Here is a 16,019-nt window from a genome sequence, read left to right on the forward strand (position 1 = left end):
TCGCCCACAGTGGTTTCCTGAACAGGAACAGGACCAAACCTGGACCTGGCGCCGAGGGGCCACAAAGGAGTGTCACAGGAGAGCCAGAGGAGGAGACCACGCAGGGCCGGGCCGTGGGGCTTCTCGGGCAGGGCCAGGCCAGGCGTCTCACCTGCCTGCTCAGCTGGTCTCCAGGAGATGAACAGAGAAGCCGTGGAGGGAAAGCGAGGAGTTGGGAATGAAGAGGCCGGGGGAAGCCTGCCCCAGGAGACCCAGGCCAGTGTGGACCAGCCACAGGAGAAGGGGCGTGGTCTTTCCATGCTCCCCTCTCCCCGCTGACCCCTTTCTCCACCAAAATAGGACCCCTGGACTGGGGATGAGTGCAGCTGGTGGGCTGGGGCCCTGGGGCTACCTCCCCACGCAGGGCCATCCAGCCCAGAGCCCAGCCCCTCGCCTGCACCAGACCCAGATGAGCTACTGGGGCCTCGCAGGCCAGCAGAAACTCTGCATTCAGAGGACGCAGAGCTGCACAGCGAACACGGTGATCGGGCTGCTGAAAGAAGCTCTTCCCAGAGGAGAACAGGCAGACACGGGGCAGATGTGGACGCCAGCTCTGCCTGTCTGCCCAGCTCCAGGGGCGCATGGAAACTCAGCCTGGCTTTCCCCTCCAGCCCAGCAGTCAGCCAGCCTCACAAAGCCCCAAGCTGCAAACAGCAGGGCCGCACACACCACATGCCACTGTCTCACCCATTCCCTCAGCCACCTCGGCCCCCTCCAGGAGCCCGGCAAATAGCTCTCCCTGCCAGTGGGCCACCCCGCAACCCCTGCTTCTTGGCTCACAGCTGCATCCTGGCCCTGCGTCCCGCAGGTGCCAGCTCTGCCTCGGGTCCCCACAGGCAAAGGGGGCAGCCCCGCAACACAGCTTTTCAGTGACAGCCTCAGATGGGCCCCTGCCTTACAGATGAGGAAACCAAGGCCCACAGGGATGAAGGCAGAAGTGAGTGGCAAGGTGGGAACTGGAACCCAAGTCCTCTCATGACACAGCTGCTGCCTGCGTGCGAGCCCTCAGTACCCCCAGGAGCAGGGTGCCCCGTGACAGAGGAGCACACCCTGGGACCCTTCCATAGCTAAGGGGTTCTGGGGTACCTTTTTGGGTGCCCAGAATCACACCCCCAGCAGGCTCCCGTGGCCTGTCAAAGGCCAGGGCTAGTGGTCATCTTGCAGTCCAGAGCCTGACTTGAGTGTCCAGGCGTCACAGGGCAGCCTGTCCAAGGGCCAGCTCACAGCCGCCACTCAGTCCTCTGTGCGGGACCCTGCTCGGGGTCAGACACAGTGCAGCTCCCCCCGAGGCCAGCAGGTCCTCTGCTCCTTGGAGCCTCTTCCTGCCCGCATCGAACTAACTGTTCCTCAGAAAGACACACAAGGACCTTCCCGAGACGTGGACAGGGTCACAACACAGCCCAGAGCCGAGCCAGGCGGAAATCCTAACCCCGAAGTCCCTCTGACCCCTGCTAAGCTCCGTGCGTGCACCTCTGGGCACACGCAGGCGTACACACAGGTACACACGCGATTCTTTCCACCCCCCACCCCACGCCCTGCCGCGCTCCAGGACTGCTGGGAGCCGGGTCAGAAGAAAATAAAACCAGAGGTGTTTTTTGTAATGGGAAAGTAGCCACTTATAAGGGGAGGGAGAAATTTGGGAATGCAAGTAGAAAAGGGCTCCGAGATTGACTCAGCCCCTCCACCAGGCCCTACAGGCCAAGCCCGTGGGCTCCCCGTGGACGGAATGCCAGACCCAATACGTGAGTCGCCCCACCCTGGGGGCCTCACCCAGTGGTTTCTTGACTATAAGTGGACCAGGTACGTGCCTGCACATGGCGATAAGCGCTATATACAGAAGGAGAAAGTTGTTTTTTCCAAAAGTTAAGAAGCACATTCCAAGGAGTGAAAGGTTTCAAGGACGCGGTGGAGGCAGCCTAATGAGGCCAGAGCCTTTTCCTCTTTCAAAACCCTAAGTTAGACTTCTTAAAGGATCACTAACTCGGCTCCGGCTGAATTCAGGCTTCCTGTTAGCTTGCTTTCAGCCTTCTCTGCTCGAGCCAAACACAACATATTCATTATTATTTGACTAACGGGGAATGGGTGACAGCTCCCAACAAAGTTGGCTGGCTTAACCACCCCCTCTTCCAAGATGGCCTCAGGGATCCCCTCCCAGTGCTCCCAGAACACTGGCAGGGCCGCTGCGAGAACACCTCCCTCTGCTCTGAGCCCAGGAGCAGGGGCGGGTCCTGCAGTTCTTGAACTCGCTCCTGGCACCACGGGAAGCTGAACCATAAGCTGCCAGGAAGCCCTGCAACTGCCTGGACTCGGGAGGCTGGAAGGCAGATGCCCCTGCAGGACCACAAAGGGCATCCTGAGACCTCTATAGATTCTCCGGATACCCTGAGGCTGGGAAGGCCCACAGTGAATTCCCCAAGGGGCCAAGGAAAGAGCAGCCGGCCGTGATGGCTATTGGGGCCGGGGTGAAATGTGAGCCCCCCAGGAGACAACCCCTAAAAGGCAAGATGTGGCACAGAAATCAGGCACGGGCCTTCCGTGACATCCCAAGGCAGAACGAGACGGCTCCCTCGCCCTGGCCCCACGGGGCCGGAGGGAAGAGCCCTCTGCTGCAGCCGCCACCCCAGGGAGGCAGCTTCAGCAAGAGAGGGCTGCTCGGGTGTGCCAGGCAGGTCGGGCCACGCAGCACAGCGGGGCAACCACGTGCCAGTGGCAAGCGATGCTGGTGTGGGCCCCGCCTGGAGACAGCCTTCAGGCCCTGGGCTTCCCCCACTCCAGGGAAAGAGCCCTGGGCCACCGCCAGCCTGGAGACACGCTTTTGGGAAACTCCAGTCATTTCAGCATCCCTCTGCCGTCTCTCCCCACGCAGGATAGATGTTGTTGGCTAAGGAAACGAAGCCGCTTGTGGCAATGACTTCCAACAGATATAATCAAATTATCTCTTCCTGGATTCTGTGAGGACCGAAACAGCGTAATTCAATTCCTGAAATGTCATTTGGAGCCGCTGGTGCAGGCAGGAGAAGCTCAGCAAACACATCACCGTGAAACCCAAACACACCCCGCTGACCTCGAGCCCTGGCACCCGGCCGCACCCAGGAACGGCGGCTGACCACGAGCAAATATTGACAGGTCCGCAGGAGGCGTGCTGCCAGAGGTGCAGACGAGGGCACTGAGCGCCGGCACAGGGCGCTCACCGCGTCTGGGCAGCCCAAGGGGGGCCACAGTGGGCACCCAAGCTTACGGACCCCTTGATTACATGCCAAGTCTGCGCCGGGGACACAGAGGAGAGGGACCTGCCCTGTCCTCAGAGGCTCCAGTCTACTGAAACCGAATGCATGCCTGTGGGCATGCACACACTGACACACGCAAGTGTGCACACTGACACATGCAAGCATGCACATGCAGACACACATACACCAGTGCACACATGCAACACACACACAGACAAGCATGCACATAAACCTACATGCCCACACATAGGTGGGCACACTTGCATGCACGTGTGCATCCACACATACACATGCACCAGCACATATACATGTGCACACACACATGCATGCACACACAGAGCCCCAGGGCAGCCAGGGTGAGGACCACATGAGGCGTGAGGACCCCGCACAGCATGGGGCCAGGGCTCCCGGCAGAAGGCTGCGCTAGGGAAGCTTCACTGATGTCACCCTCTGCCACCCCGCCCCCACCCAGCACGGGCTCACTGCCGCCCCGCCCCCACCCAGCACAGGGCTCACTGTGACAACAGTTCCGCGGTTTTGTGTGGGAGCTTCAGTCCGGGGACTGTGGTATGGGACTAGGGCTCTTCTGGCACTTCGACAAATTTATGCCAGGAAGGCTAAAATGTACATCTAACCAACACAGGGGATGGTGGTGACTGTTGTTACTACTATTTTACTTTACTGATTTCTTTCTAAAATTTATGAATTGTCTACAATAGGGATATTGAAGATTTTGCTTTAAGGAATGCCAACAAAGTGCCCCCTGAGAACAATACCACCATCCGCCCGCCCTCCGTGGATTAAATATCTCCTATAGTAAGTGCCAGCATGTGCGGGGACGAAGTTCTCAAGTTGCAGGCAGATGACAATAAACTGGAGAAACAACACGGAAACAGCTGGACAAAAACATCTCAGACTCCCCACTGCTGATCATCCTCTCGGCAGAGGCAGGGGCAGAACCACTCTGTGTGGCTCCAGACACCCCTCGCCTGGCCGAATGTACCAACCTCACACACAGTGGGACCCAGCATTTACCCTGCAGCTGACTGCTCCCCAGCAAAGTCCTGGGCAGACGCAGCCCCCCTGAAAGGAGGGTAGTGTATGAGACAAACTCGGGGCTCCCACAGCTCCAGCATCCTCCATCTAACAGCCAAACTGTTGGCACCTTCGCCGAGTGCTGAGGGCTCCCTGTGCCCATTGCTGGAGGCTCAGAGAAGCACAGAGCAGACTGTCCACCTCAAGAAGCAGAAACCAGGACAGCACACGGTGCAGGGAGCCTGGGGGCAGGCAGGGCCAGAGTTGATGCTTGAGCCACTGAGGCGAGAGGCTGGGGCTACAGATGGGCTGGGGACGTGGGAGGAGCGGATCGGGAGCGGCTGGATGCCATGAGCCTGGCACGGTGGTCCTCCTGGTGCCAGACAGACGTGCTCTTGCAAAACCAGATCTGCATTTTAAGCGAACTGTGAGACCTTGCTGTTTATGGGAACACAGCAGGGAGCTCCTCTGGCCCACGAAGCAGCCCTCGTGGTCCACGTTCCAGTCTGGCTTGAGCTCCGTGGGAGGGCCCACGGGACACAGAAGGTGGACACTTGCATCTTCCCCAGAAAGACAGTGAGAGGCGCAGGCTCCACAAAACAGAAGACCCAGGTCTGGTCCAGACTGACGCCTGGTACTCCCCTCACACTCCATCTTCTTGGAGCCTTGTTTGTGAGGTGAGGACAAAAAGGCCACTCAGATGAGTGGGGGCCAGAGTGAGGGTGGGTATGTGTGGCGAGGCCCAGGCACCTATTAGCCGCTGTTATGACTTTTGCTCTGCAGCTCAGGGGGAGGGAGCGGAAGACTGTGGGTTGGGCAAGGTACATCGTGATGACAAAGGATAAAGGAGAACGATCCCAGCTCATGGGGGAAGAGAAGCAATGGCTCCTGGTTGCCACCTGCAGAAACAGCCGTCCTTGGAAGACCAGCCTGTCCCCCCTCAGGCCAGCAGCAGCACCACCCTGTCTCCCTCATGGACCCCGGGTGTCTGTTCACACAGCAGACGCCCCCACCCACGCACCTCGGCCCTGGAAGGTGAACTTGTTTCCAAGAACAGGCCCAGAATGGGGGCTCAGGCTCTCACAAGTACCCTGGACACGCACACAGAAGGGCCTGGAGGCAGGTGCACAACGAGGGCATCCACCAGATCACCAGGCTCCTGGCGTCCTAGCATATCACCATCTGAGAAGAGCAGGAGTGGGGCGGGACCTGAGTTCTAGTCCAGAACTTGGGACAGCCCTGGCCATGAGTCCCTCCAGGGGCCCGCGTGGCACGGACACTCAGTCATGCGTGCGGGTGGAGGGAGCCCTGGCTGAAGAGTGAGTGTGCGGGCCCTGGGCCCAGCTCCACCACCCCAAGCAGGACACCCTCTCTGGGCACCCTCTGGGGCACCGAGTTCTGGGAGCCTGTGCACCCGGCAAAGGGAAGGAGGACACCATCTCCAAGGGTCACTGCACGCTTTTCCCCAAACTGCGGCCCTGAGGCCCTGAGTACAGCTTCTGTCCCGCTCCCAAGGGTCCACCCTCCTCCAGGAGGCCCCTTCCCAGCGGGGACGCCCAGGTGCTCACATCCCCCTCTGCACCTGCCCTGCCTACTGCTCACCAGGCCCAATAAAGGCCACCATTCACTGGGCACCAAACATTTCTACACTTAGGCAATCACAACCTAAACGGAGGTGTGGTGTCTCCATCTTACAGACCAGAACCCGAGGCCCGGGAATGGGAACTGGCTCACTCAAGGTCGGGCAACCCACGGAGACCGGCTCTGAGAGCTGAACCACATCCCGGCTCCGGGCCAGGGGTGCTCACAGCCCGGCTGACCCGAGTGCCACCTGTGCAGCTTGTTTAAAATGCAGATTCCCAGCCCTGCCCTGGGGCTTCTGATCAGCAAGTCTGGGAGCACCCAGGAGTCTGCACCTTCCCCGCCAGCTCCCTGGGGTTCTGACAGAACGTGGGTCACACCTTGCAGAAACACAGCGATGCCCCAGCACCTCTCATAGAACTGAAATGCCGCATGGAGAGGTTACACGTATGAATACGTGTTGGCACATCCTAAAAGGCCGATTCCAGAAGCTCCTATAAACAGCCAGAAAAGTCCCAAGCACTACCCAAGGTGTGGGGCAGCAGAAACAGGGGTGCTAGAGGCTAAGTCTCCGCCCACCCCGCCTGGAGGGCGTGTGCCCACTTCACACTGCTCAGCTCTCCAAAGGCAGAAACACTTCCCTTGACGTGGTGTCACAGTGACCTCAGGAGAACAGCTACAGGAGAACCCACTCCTCTGCAGCTCTGCACTTCTCTGCATCAATAAACAATAAAAACCCTCCCATCTCCAAGCCTACTGCAGAAAACAAGCAGATGCAGCACGGGTTACCGTGAGAATGGCACTCCAAGGCTGTGTGACTCTGGGCAAATCACCTTCCCTCTCTGGGCCTGAGATTCCCCAGCTACATTGTCCTCTAAGATCCCTCTCTGCTCAGGAACCGTCAGACCTCCTCGTTTTTAATACAGACCATGGTTGTGCAAAAGGTACCATTCAAACCAGTCCCATTATTGGGTGCTCTATCTCACACAGGACCACAAGAGACGGCGGTTTCCTCCTTGAGTCTGGGCCAGAGAGTGGCCACGTGAGTCCCTCTATACACAAGCATGCATTGTGCTCACCCTCAGGGCCTGCCCTCCCTTCTCTCCCACAGCAGCAGAAATGGGATCCCCCGTCTGCGGGTCAGCCCCCGCCTGGCCCGTCCCTCATCAGGCTGCCAACCAGCAGAACGTCACAATAAGACATTCATTGTGAAGGCCGCGGCCTCCCTCCATCCCCACGGCTCACCTTTCTTTCCCGAAGGAACGAAGGCTCAGGTTCGTCTAAATAAGGAAGCAGAGGGACGAGCAGAAACCGCGCTCCCCTGCTCTCACCACCACCAGAAGCTGGGTTCTTCACACTCCCCGGGACGTCTCTCCGCAGAAGTAAACCCTGGCCTCCAGCCTGACCTCGCTGGGAGCAGGACCCAGAGCCGTCACACTACCCTCCCGCGGGTGCTGTCCCCACCTCAAGGCCCAAGTGCCCGCCCACACCCCGGCCCCCAGCTCCTCCACCTGGCCTGCCGGGTCCTCCAACCCTCGGCCGCCACTCTCCCGCCGTGCCACCACTCACTGCTGCCTCCTCCAGCATGAGCTCCTGCTCTTCTTAACGCTAGCATATAGCAAGTGTTCAATAAAGACTCGCTGGTTGAGCAACCAAATTCAATGACAGTAGAGTCAAGTTGAACCAGCACGGGGCCCTGCTCCACCACTCACTGGCTGTGTAACGTGGAGCACATTGCTTAACATCTCTGAGCCTCGGTTTCCTCATTATAAAAGAGATGATACCCCAGTTCGTGGGGTTATTGTGAGAATCAGATGAGCTAATGTATATGAACGCATTTGGCAACGTTTCAAGAGCTAGAGAAATGTTACTAACGTTATTATCAAAAGATAATCGTCACACAAGAGAAACCCTACCCTTCTGATGGAACAGTGATCATTTTCACGTGAAAACGGCTGTAAGTGTAACGCGGAACATTAGGTACACAGCCTAGGACATCAGTTTAAAATAACTGGTGAATCGATCATCTCAAGTCTCCAAACATGACGGGTTCCACACCAACAAGGAGACAGGATCAAGACCAGACAGCTGGGACTGGTGGAGATCCTTTGTTGGGGGCCTTCCCTTCCAATAGTTTTAAGGCAATTAGGATAAGGATTCAAATTCCAGAGATGAAACAGCGCCCTGGGGTGGCCATACACACCCGGTTTTCCAGGGGAGTCTTGCCCACCCTGACTTAGTATTAAAGAAACAAAGCCCCAGCCAACAGGCTGGATGACGTGGGGCGTGAGAGCAAGGGCCCCGTCTGGGGAAGGAAGGAAGGAAGGTAGGAGGGAGAGTGAAGGAGAGGAGAGGATAGGGGAGCAGAAGGGGGAATCCCGAGGAACCATCTGGAATGTGCACAGGGCTCAGCCCTCATACTGGGACGATGGCTGGCTTCCTGTCGCATGGATTTGCCTTCCAAAGGAACGCTTGGTAAGATTCCATTTTATTTTCGGTTTTGCTTTCCACTTTTCAGTCTTTCGTAGCCGACCAGTCACCGACTTGGTAAACGAAGTATCTCACAGCGGGGCAGTTGGACAGTCTCCAGAGCCCCCAGCTCGCCCGCCCTGGAGTCTGGGGGCCTATCAGTCCCCGGGGTGAGGCTCCACGGGCCTGGAGTCCCCGCCCCGCGCAGCGTGCTCTCCCTGGCCGGCTCCTAGCGCGGAGCTCTGCGCAGGGCCCCTCCAGGAATGCCTCCCTGACACCCTCTACCCTGTGGTGCGGGGGCAGGGCCTCCTCGCTCCGGCCCCTGCTTCTTCCATCAACGTGCTCCTTAGGGCTCTCACTGCCCTCGCAAGACCGGGAGCCTTTGCTAGTGTCCAACACCTGGACACGAGATGGGTGGAATGTCAGATAAGGAATGAATGAATGAATGAACAAATGAACTAGCAAATGATGGTGCTGCTCAGCCCACATACCAGATGAGTGGGCGGTGGAGAAGGGGTAAAGAATAAACTCGGGGTTTCCCAAGCTGTGGGAAGACGGCAGAGTAACCCAGCCAGCTGTGAAAAGGGGTGTTCCCGTGCAGGAACGCATCTATAAACACGGAGATTAAACCGTCCACTCCCGACAGGAGCACAGGACTCGGGGCCCCTTACTCAGAGTGGAGCGGAGCTGGCCTGACCGCTGCCATCGGTCAGAGCAACGATGCGACCAAAGTCAGGTCAGAGGAGGAGGGGAAGCGGGGGCTGTGGCTGCTCTGGATTGGAGGGTGAGGCCAGCAGCCACCGGGCGGGCCTGGAAGGATGGGGCATGTTCATGATCACAGACATCGCTTCCTTCCCTGAGATGCCCAGGGCTCTCCTGGGAGGTTCCACCTGGCGAGAGGGCCAGAGAGACAGACGCCATTCGTCGTGGCTCAGTGGCTCCCCAAGGGGCAGAGGGCAAGAGAAAGGTTCCCCAGTGCCACCTCTCTGACCTCCCTCCTGCCATGCGGGCCATGAGGACGGAGCAGGAAGACAGGCGTCTCATTTCAGCTTCTTAGCCGCTAGCCTGCAATCTCTTGCCCTCAGGGACTACGAAGGAACACAGATGTGGCAGGACCCAGGTCAAAGCAGCCACACAGACTCCGGTGAAAGCACCAGGCCAGGGGCCCCCGATCACCTCCAAGGCTCGACTCCATCCTGACGGCTGCCTGGGGCCCCTCGCTGCCCAGCCTGCACCTCTGCCCACCGCCTGGCTAACATCACTGTCACCTGGAACTCTGAAGACAGTGGGAGAAGGCTCTTCAGATGGTTACACTGCTGATTTCTTCCTGCTTCTCTCCTCATACTTTCTATTAAAAAAATAGGGCTTGACCCCGCCCTCCTTACAACCTGACCTCTGTCCGCCATTTACGAAGTGGGAGCAGGGTCATTACAATCAGGGGCATTTAACCAGAAACCGGAGCCAAATACTCTTCTTTCTCCCAGCAAGCCCTTGTGGCCTGGGAGAAAGGCTCCTTTCATCGAGGCTGGACGGCAAGCCCCTGACAGCATCCTGTGTTTGACACATGAAAGGAAGCAGGTTGGGGAGACGATGGGCAGGAGCCACAGCCACAGGTCACAGCTACACTCCCACAGGGGCAGAAGCCCTGGGGGACGCAGACCCGGACGACGTGGCCACTTCCAGCCGCCAGCTGCTCCTTATGCTTTCTCTTTCCTGGCAAGTACAACAACACACTTTTTCTCCTAAAGAAGTTGCTGCTATTTCCTAACAGGAAGACAGTTTTGCTGTTATTACTGTTGGGGATGGGACTGTGTGGGGGAGAAAAATATGATTTCTTGATTTTCTTCTCTAAACTGCGGGCAGGGAAAAGAACAGGAATAAAAAACATTGTTCTGCAAACACCTCGTGGGGAGGGAAGGTCGTGATGTTTAAAAGAACATCCTGCTTCTACGCTGGATCTCAATTTACGGTGATCTAATACACTCCTTGGAGGAAACGCATCACAGGCGATGGTGTGAAACCAATCAGGGCATAATTCTGCCGGCGCTGGGCCCCACAAAAGTCCGCTCCCTCCCACACCCTCCCGCATCCACCTGGGGTCTCAGCCTTCCGACCACATCAGCACCACAGAAGCTACGGCGCGGGCTTCATGTCACCTGGCTCACACTATAGATGAAGAAGATAAGCACTGCAAAATAATGAGGAAAATGCACATACGAGAAGAAACAAAATCTAATACAGTCTACGACCCTGGGCGAGGCCAGGGGGTATGGCTTTCGTCATGTGGCATGTGGGCAGCCAGTGAAGGTGCACGGCCTGGAGGGAGCAGATGGGCTGAGCCCTGCGGGAAGGCCCAGGGTCCCACGGAGGCACCAGAGAACCAAGGGGAGGGTTTCTCAGTACATCCATCCATCCCTCGCTTGTGCCACCAACGCTGGGTGCGCTTTCCTGCTGGCCAAGCCCCAGTTGGTGTGGGATCTGGGGTACGGGCTTGCTCTGGAGCCCGACAGACCTGGGGCCCCCTCCTACCTCTGCACCTTGGACCAGTTACTCAGCCTTTCTGAGTGGCTGCAGGATGAAGGGCACAGCATGTATGACACCCCCACCTGGGTGCCAGGCACAGAGCAGCCCTCCCTCCGCCCCCCACTGTCCCGGGGCACACCTGTCCTACTCAGGCTTGTCCTCAGCCTATCCTTCGAGGCCTAGTTCAAAGCCACCCCCAGGCCCCTCAGGCTAGACCGGATCTCCCACCATGGATTTACAAGCTGTGTGTCCTTAGGCAAGTTACCTAACCTTGCTGGATGTCAATTTACGTATAGAACAGAGACAATAATAATGCCTGTCTCACAGGGCTGTTGCTGGAATCAGAGTGAAGGAATAAACAAACAAACAAGGACAGTAAATGAAGGGCCTGCTCGGAGCGAGCACATTAGCAGTGGGAGCCACTCCCAGGACTTGAACCTCTCAGCAGCTGGCTGGCACATGGACGGCCATGTGGATGCCGTGGGAGCAGAACGTGCGTTTTCCTCCACAGCACCCATCGCGGGTTGGGAGCAGAATAAACACTTAGTAACAAGGGAGGGAACTCTCCACCGCACAGGATGTAACAAACTCTGGCACAGTCGAGAGCAGACTCCTGGGTCCCACAGGCCCTGGAGCGTCAGAGCCGAGAACCGCCGTGGGCGTCACAGGCCCAGGCATTTCTCAGGCCCGGCCCCCCGGCTGGCCCGTGGATCCCACGTGGACTTCTGCCTCCAAGCAGAGGGGTGGGCGGAGGGGGCCTCCACGCCGTGGCCCCTCCTCAGAGGGAGGGAGGGCCACTACCTCCCCAGGAGGGCGCTGTCCCCTTCACAGATACAGGGCAGGGACACCAGGCTAAGCAAATGGTCCGGGGCCCTCAGCATCCCAGCCCACCACCGATGCCAAAACTGGTACTTCCCAAGGAGAGAAGAAGGGGAGAGAAGAAGGCCGGAGTGAGAGTGGGTCAGTGGCCCTGGCCTCTCTCTCCATCCGTTCCCTTCTCTGCCGGCACCTCTCTCCCTCCCTCTCTCTGTGCATCTGTCTGTCTGTGTCTGTGTCTTTGCCCCGTGCCTCTCCTTCCCTGTCTGTCTCCCTCTCTATGTGTGTCTCTGTCTCTCCCCGAGTCTGTCACCGCTCCTCTTCTTTTCTGCCTCCATCTTTCCCCTCTTCTCTCTCCAAACGTCTCTCTCCCACTGTACATCTGTCTGTCTCTCTTTCTGTGTCCGTGTGTGCACGTGTCTCCCTCTCTCTCCATCTCTCCCCCACTTCTTTCTCTCTGTGTCCCTCCCCCTTCTCTCTGCAGATCTCTCTCTCTGTGTCTGTCTCTCTGGGTCTCTCTCTCTCCGTCTCTCCCCACCTTCCTTCTCTCTCTGCTCGTCTCTCTCTGTATCTCCCCCCTCCCACTGCCATCATCTCGCCCCCCCATATCTGGAAAGCAGGACAGCACCCCAACTGTGACCACGGAGCCGGTTTCGTGTGGACCGTCTCAGGCCGGTTCTCTTGCCAGTTACAAACATGCATGTGTGGCTGAGAGGCCCACAAATCAATACCAGCCCACTGTGTGAAAGTCCCGAGGTAAATTAACTGTTTCATGACTACCGCCCCTGGGCACGAGAACGCACTCTCCAGGACAGCCCAGCGTCTCAGCCGGGGACTCCCGCCTCCAAAGAGGACAGAGCAGGCACTGATCTCTGAGAGCCCACGTGGGCCCACAGGGAAGCAAAAGAAACCTTCATAAGGCCCCTCTTAGCTATTTAGGAAAGAGTGTGCCGGTCTACATGGGGCTTCATCTTCCGACGCCTCTGCACAACCAGCTTCTCAGTCTCCCTGAGCCCTGGGCGGTAAGCGGGTAACAAAGGAAGTTACAAGAGAGGAGCCACTGATTTCCCAGCCATTCCTAGGGTCTCCTCGCATGAACTACCCAAGTTGCAGACAGTCTCTGGGAAAGCTGTCGTGACTGAACACCCATGAGTGCCCCTCACTTACTTTTTATCAATCAGTTAGCTGTGTGGCTGTCCTGGTAAACTCTTACGCAGCCTTCAGAGCCTGATTCAAATGTCCTCTCTTTGCCACCACTGCCAGGAAGGCCCCACTCACTGCTCCTTCAGGCCTTCAGAACGCTGGGTGCACGGCCCGCTTTGCCTCCCGAGCTTCCGCTAGTCTGTGAGCTCCTGGGGCACAAGGACACTGTCTTCCTCATCGTCGTCTCCCCAGCACCTAACGTAGCACCCGCTGCATGGAGGCGGCTCACTGGGCTTGTCCACTGAAGGACCTCTGAGGAGGGGACCGTAGTCTGCATCGCAAGTTCTCACACTCGGCCCACCCACGGGGCCACATGTTTGGGATCAGACGCTCTGGGAAAATCTGGGGCACCTGCACAGTAAGGCTCCATCCACATTCGCCAGCCCTGGAGCATATGCAAGAACCCAGAAAGAAGCAAAAAGGAGCTGGGAGGAGTTAGGAGCCCTGCCCCCACCCTGGCAGTGTGGGACGAGGGAAAGAATGTGACATTCGGAGCCAAGAGACCTGACTTTGAGTCCAGACGCCTTGGCCTCCGGCTGCGCACTGAGCCCTGGGAGCCTCGGGTGGCTCCACACGAGGACAACGACAATGCCTCCAGGACCCCTTGGCAAGTGGCCTAGGAAGGTGGCTGACCCTGACCCTGGCCTTGGCTTGGTGAGGGTGGCCTCAGTGTCAGCCCAGAATTTCTGAGAAGAGAGAGAAGGTTCTGTCCAAGCAGCAGTGGAACAAAGTGGCCGCTCAGTGAGGGGGAACCAAGGCTCTGGGAGGCTCCCAAGAGGCCCTGGAGCTGCCCGATGGGCAGGAAGCAGTGAGAAATCCCTCGTGGGATAAAGAAAGAGCACGGGGTGAACACGCGGCTGAAGGGCTGTGCATGGGGAGGAGAGAGCACACTTCCGCTGGGCCTGCGGGGGCGGAAAACGAAGACCTGGGAGTGGGAGTGGCAGCGAGAGCAAGCTGAGAAACGAATAAGCAATAGAATTGCACGATGTTGGACCGCACTGCCACTTGGGGAGTGAGCACCCTGTCACTAGAGGGATGTCAGCCCAGAGAAGATGAGGGACTATTTCACAAAACTATAGTAAAAAGGATACAAGCATTTGATAGGCACTTAGAGTAAAAACCCTCTCATAAAGTCCCTTTCCACCTGGGATCCAGCATTCCACATTCTAGGCCAGGGGTCAGCAAACTTCTAAAAGAGCCAGGGAGTAAATATTTTGGGCTTTGCAGGCGAGAGGGTCTCTGTCCCAATGCCTCAACTCTACCTGCCAAGCCAGAGCAGCCAAAGACAATGGCATAAATCACGAATGAATGCACGTATTCCAATAAAACTTTATTTGCAAAAACAAGCAGGGAGCCAGATTTGGCCCAGGGGCCCCTAGTTCGAGAGTGATGGTCTCATCGAGTGAAACTGCAGGGAATTGCTAGTGTTCCATCAACCAGGTGAGGAATCCATGGCTTTACCTTCAGGCCCAATTTAAACCACCCTAGGCACCCCCTAGTTTCTTTAAGCTTCCATCATTCATTCATTTTACTATTCTTGCTGCATTTATGTATGTTTGAAATTTTCTACAAAGGGGGAAAAAAAAGAAGCCTACCCAGAATCTGGATCTACTTGGAAAGCTGACCATCTCAATGCTGCCCCCTCTAAACCACCACGAGCCACGGGGCCTGAACCAGCGCGTCCTCACCAGGGTCACCGCACACCAGTGCCAGGACTGCACACAGCAAAGAGAGGAACAAAGACAACGTCAGGGGTTTCTCTAGAATTAAAGAAATTTCTTTTCTTCTGAGACTGCACTTTTCCTAGCAATTGTTGCGATTAAAATGTCCCTTCTATTACAAAAGAATAACAATAATAACCAGTTCACGGAATCCTAAAGTCTGGGAACCACTGCTTCCTCCTTGGGTCCTAAAAACTGACTTTCCTTCAGGCTTCTCTTCACCCCCAGCCTCACCCCTCCAAGACCCAAGATCCCACTGAGGCCCCTGTGGATGCACCCAGGCCCTCGGCCAGCCCTGGGGGTGAAGGTGAGGAGGATGCGACCTCAGGGGGGCCGTGGCGGAGATGGGGTTTACAGGGGACCTGCCTCGGCGGGGCATGCCACCCTGCCCCCACGGTCCCGCACCCAACACATGTGCACAGGCCTGTGTTGGTTCTCAAACAAACCTCTGAGGTGAGCAGGGCAGAAACAGTCCCTATTTGACAGAGGAGCAAATCGAGGTACAGAAAGGCAAAGCGGTCCTCCCAAGGTCCCCAGCAAATTAACGGCAAGGCAGTGGGGATTACCTCTGCCCTCGTCTTAACCCGGTCAACCAAATCCAGCCACCCTTCCTCTGCAGAACCAACAAAGCATCACTTTCATTAAGAGTCTCAGTTTTCAGTGACCAGTTCAAACAGAAAAGTATTGAATATCTAACCTGCTCAGAATTTTTTTAATGTCAAGAATGGTACCTGCCTTTAAACAGCTTACTAGTTGATCAGAAAGACGAGAAGATTCTTTTCATTGTGCAAGAAAGTGCAGAGGGCTGGAACGCTCCACATCTGGGCAGAAGCCCTGGGCAAGACTGAGAGACTCTAACGTGCCTCCTGCTGGGAGCGCCAGGCCCCGAGCTCCCTCCTCACCTCTCCACGGAGGCCTGAGCTGGATGTTTCCGGCTCTCCCGACCCCTCCACATGGAGATCGGATCCCAGACGTCCCCAGAGGGCCACAGAGACAGGCACAGGCCTGGGTCTTGCCCCAGCATGCATGACCTGTGCCCATGGGACCAGATGACGGGGGATGAAGTCAGCTGCTTCCATGATAATTAATTTAGATCCAGACACAAACCTACTGGGAAATCAGCCCATCAAAAAAGAGAAAGAGAAAGAGATTCAAGACTGGAATGGAAAAGTTCTAGCAATATGTGGGTGGGGGTCAAAGTATATCTTACATCCTAAGAAGATGCTTAAAGGGGTTAAGGAGGGAACAAAGGAGGGTCCCAAACACTTCAAGAGGAAAGGACACAAAAGGACCACCCTCGACTGGAAATCTGAGGGGGGGGGAGGGGAGGGGTCCGGGAGGGGGTGTGGTCAGGCAGCAGCACTCCAGGTGTTTCGTTTTTAAAATAAGTTTGATTGAGTTATAA

At 57.0% G+C, this 16,019-nt stretch overlaps 1 protein-coding gene across 10 annotated transcripts in view; it reads right to left on the minus strand.

Annotated features, from left to right (window-relative positions):
- HPCAL1 (hippocalcin like 1) overlaps nucleotides 1-16,019 on the minus strand; it is a 122,655-nt gene that overhangs the window by 55,179 nt on the left and 51,457 nt on the right. The window contains exon 1 of one of the 10 annotated variants that reach the window (XM_070574498.1): nucleotides 7,128-7,455. The exons of the other annotated variants lie outside the window; for them this stretch is intronic. The gene's annotated coding sequence lies outside the window, so the exon portion shown is untranslated. Of the gene's footprint in view, nucleotides 1-7,127; nucleotides 7,456-16,019 lie in introns of those variants that run through there. 10 annotated transcript variants of the gene reach the window in all.

The sequence above is a fragment of the Equus przewalskii genome, chromosome 14 (genome assembly GCF_037783145.1).
Source record: "Equus przewalskii isolate Varuska chromosome 14, EquPr2, whole genome shotgun sequence".
Taxonomy (NCBI): domain Eukaryota; kingdom Metazoa; phylum Chordata; class Mammalia; order Perissodactyla; family Equidae; genus Equus; species Equus przewalskii.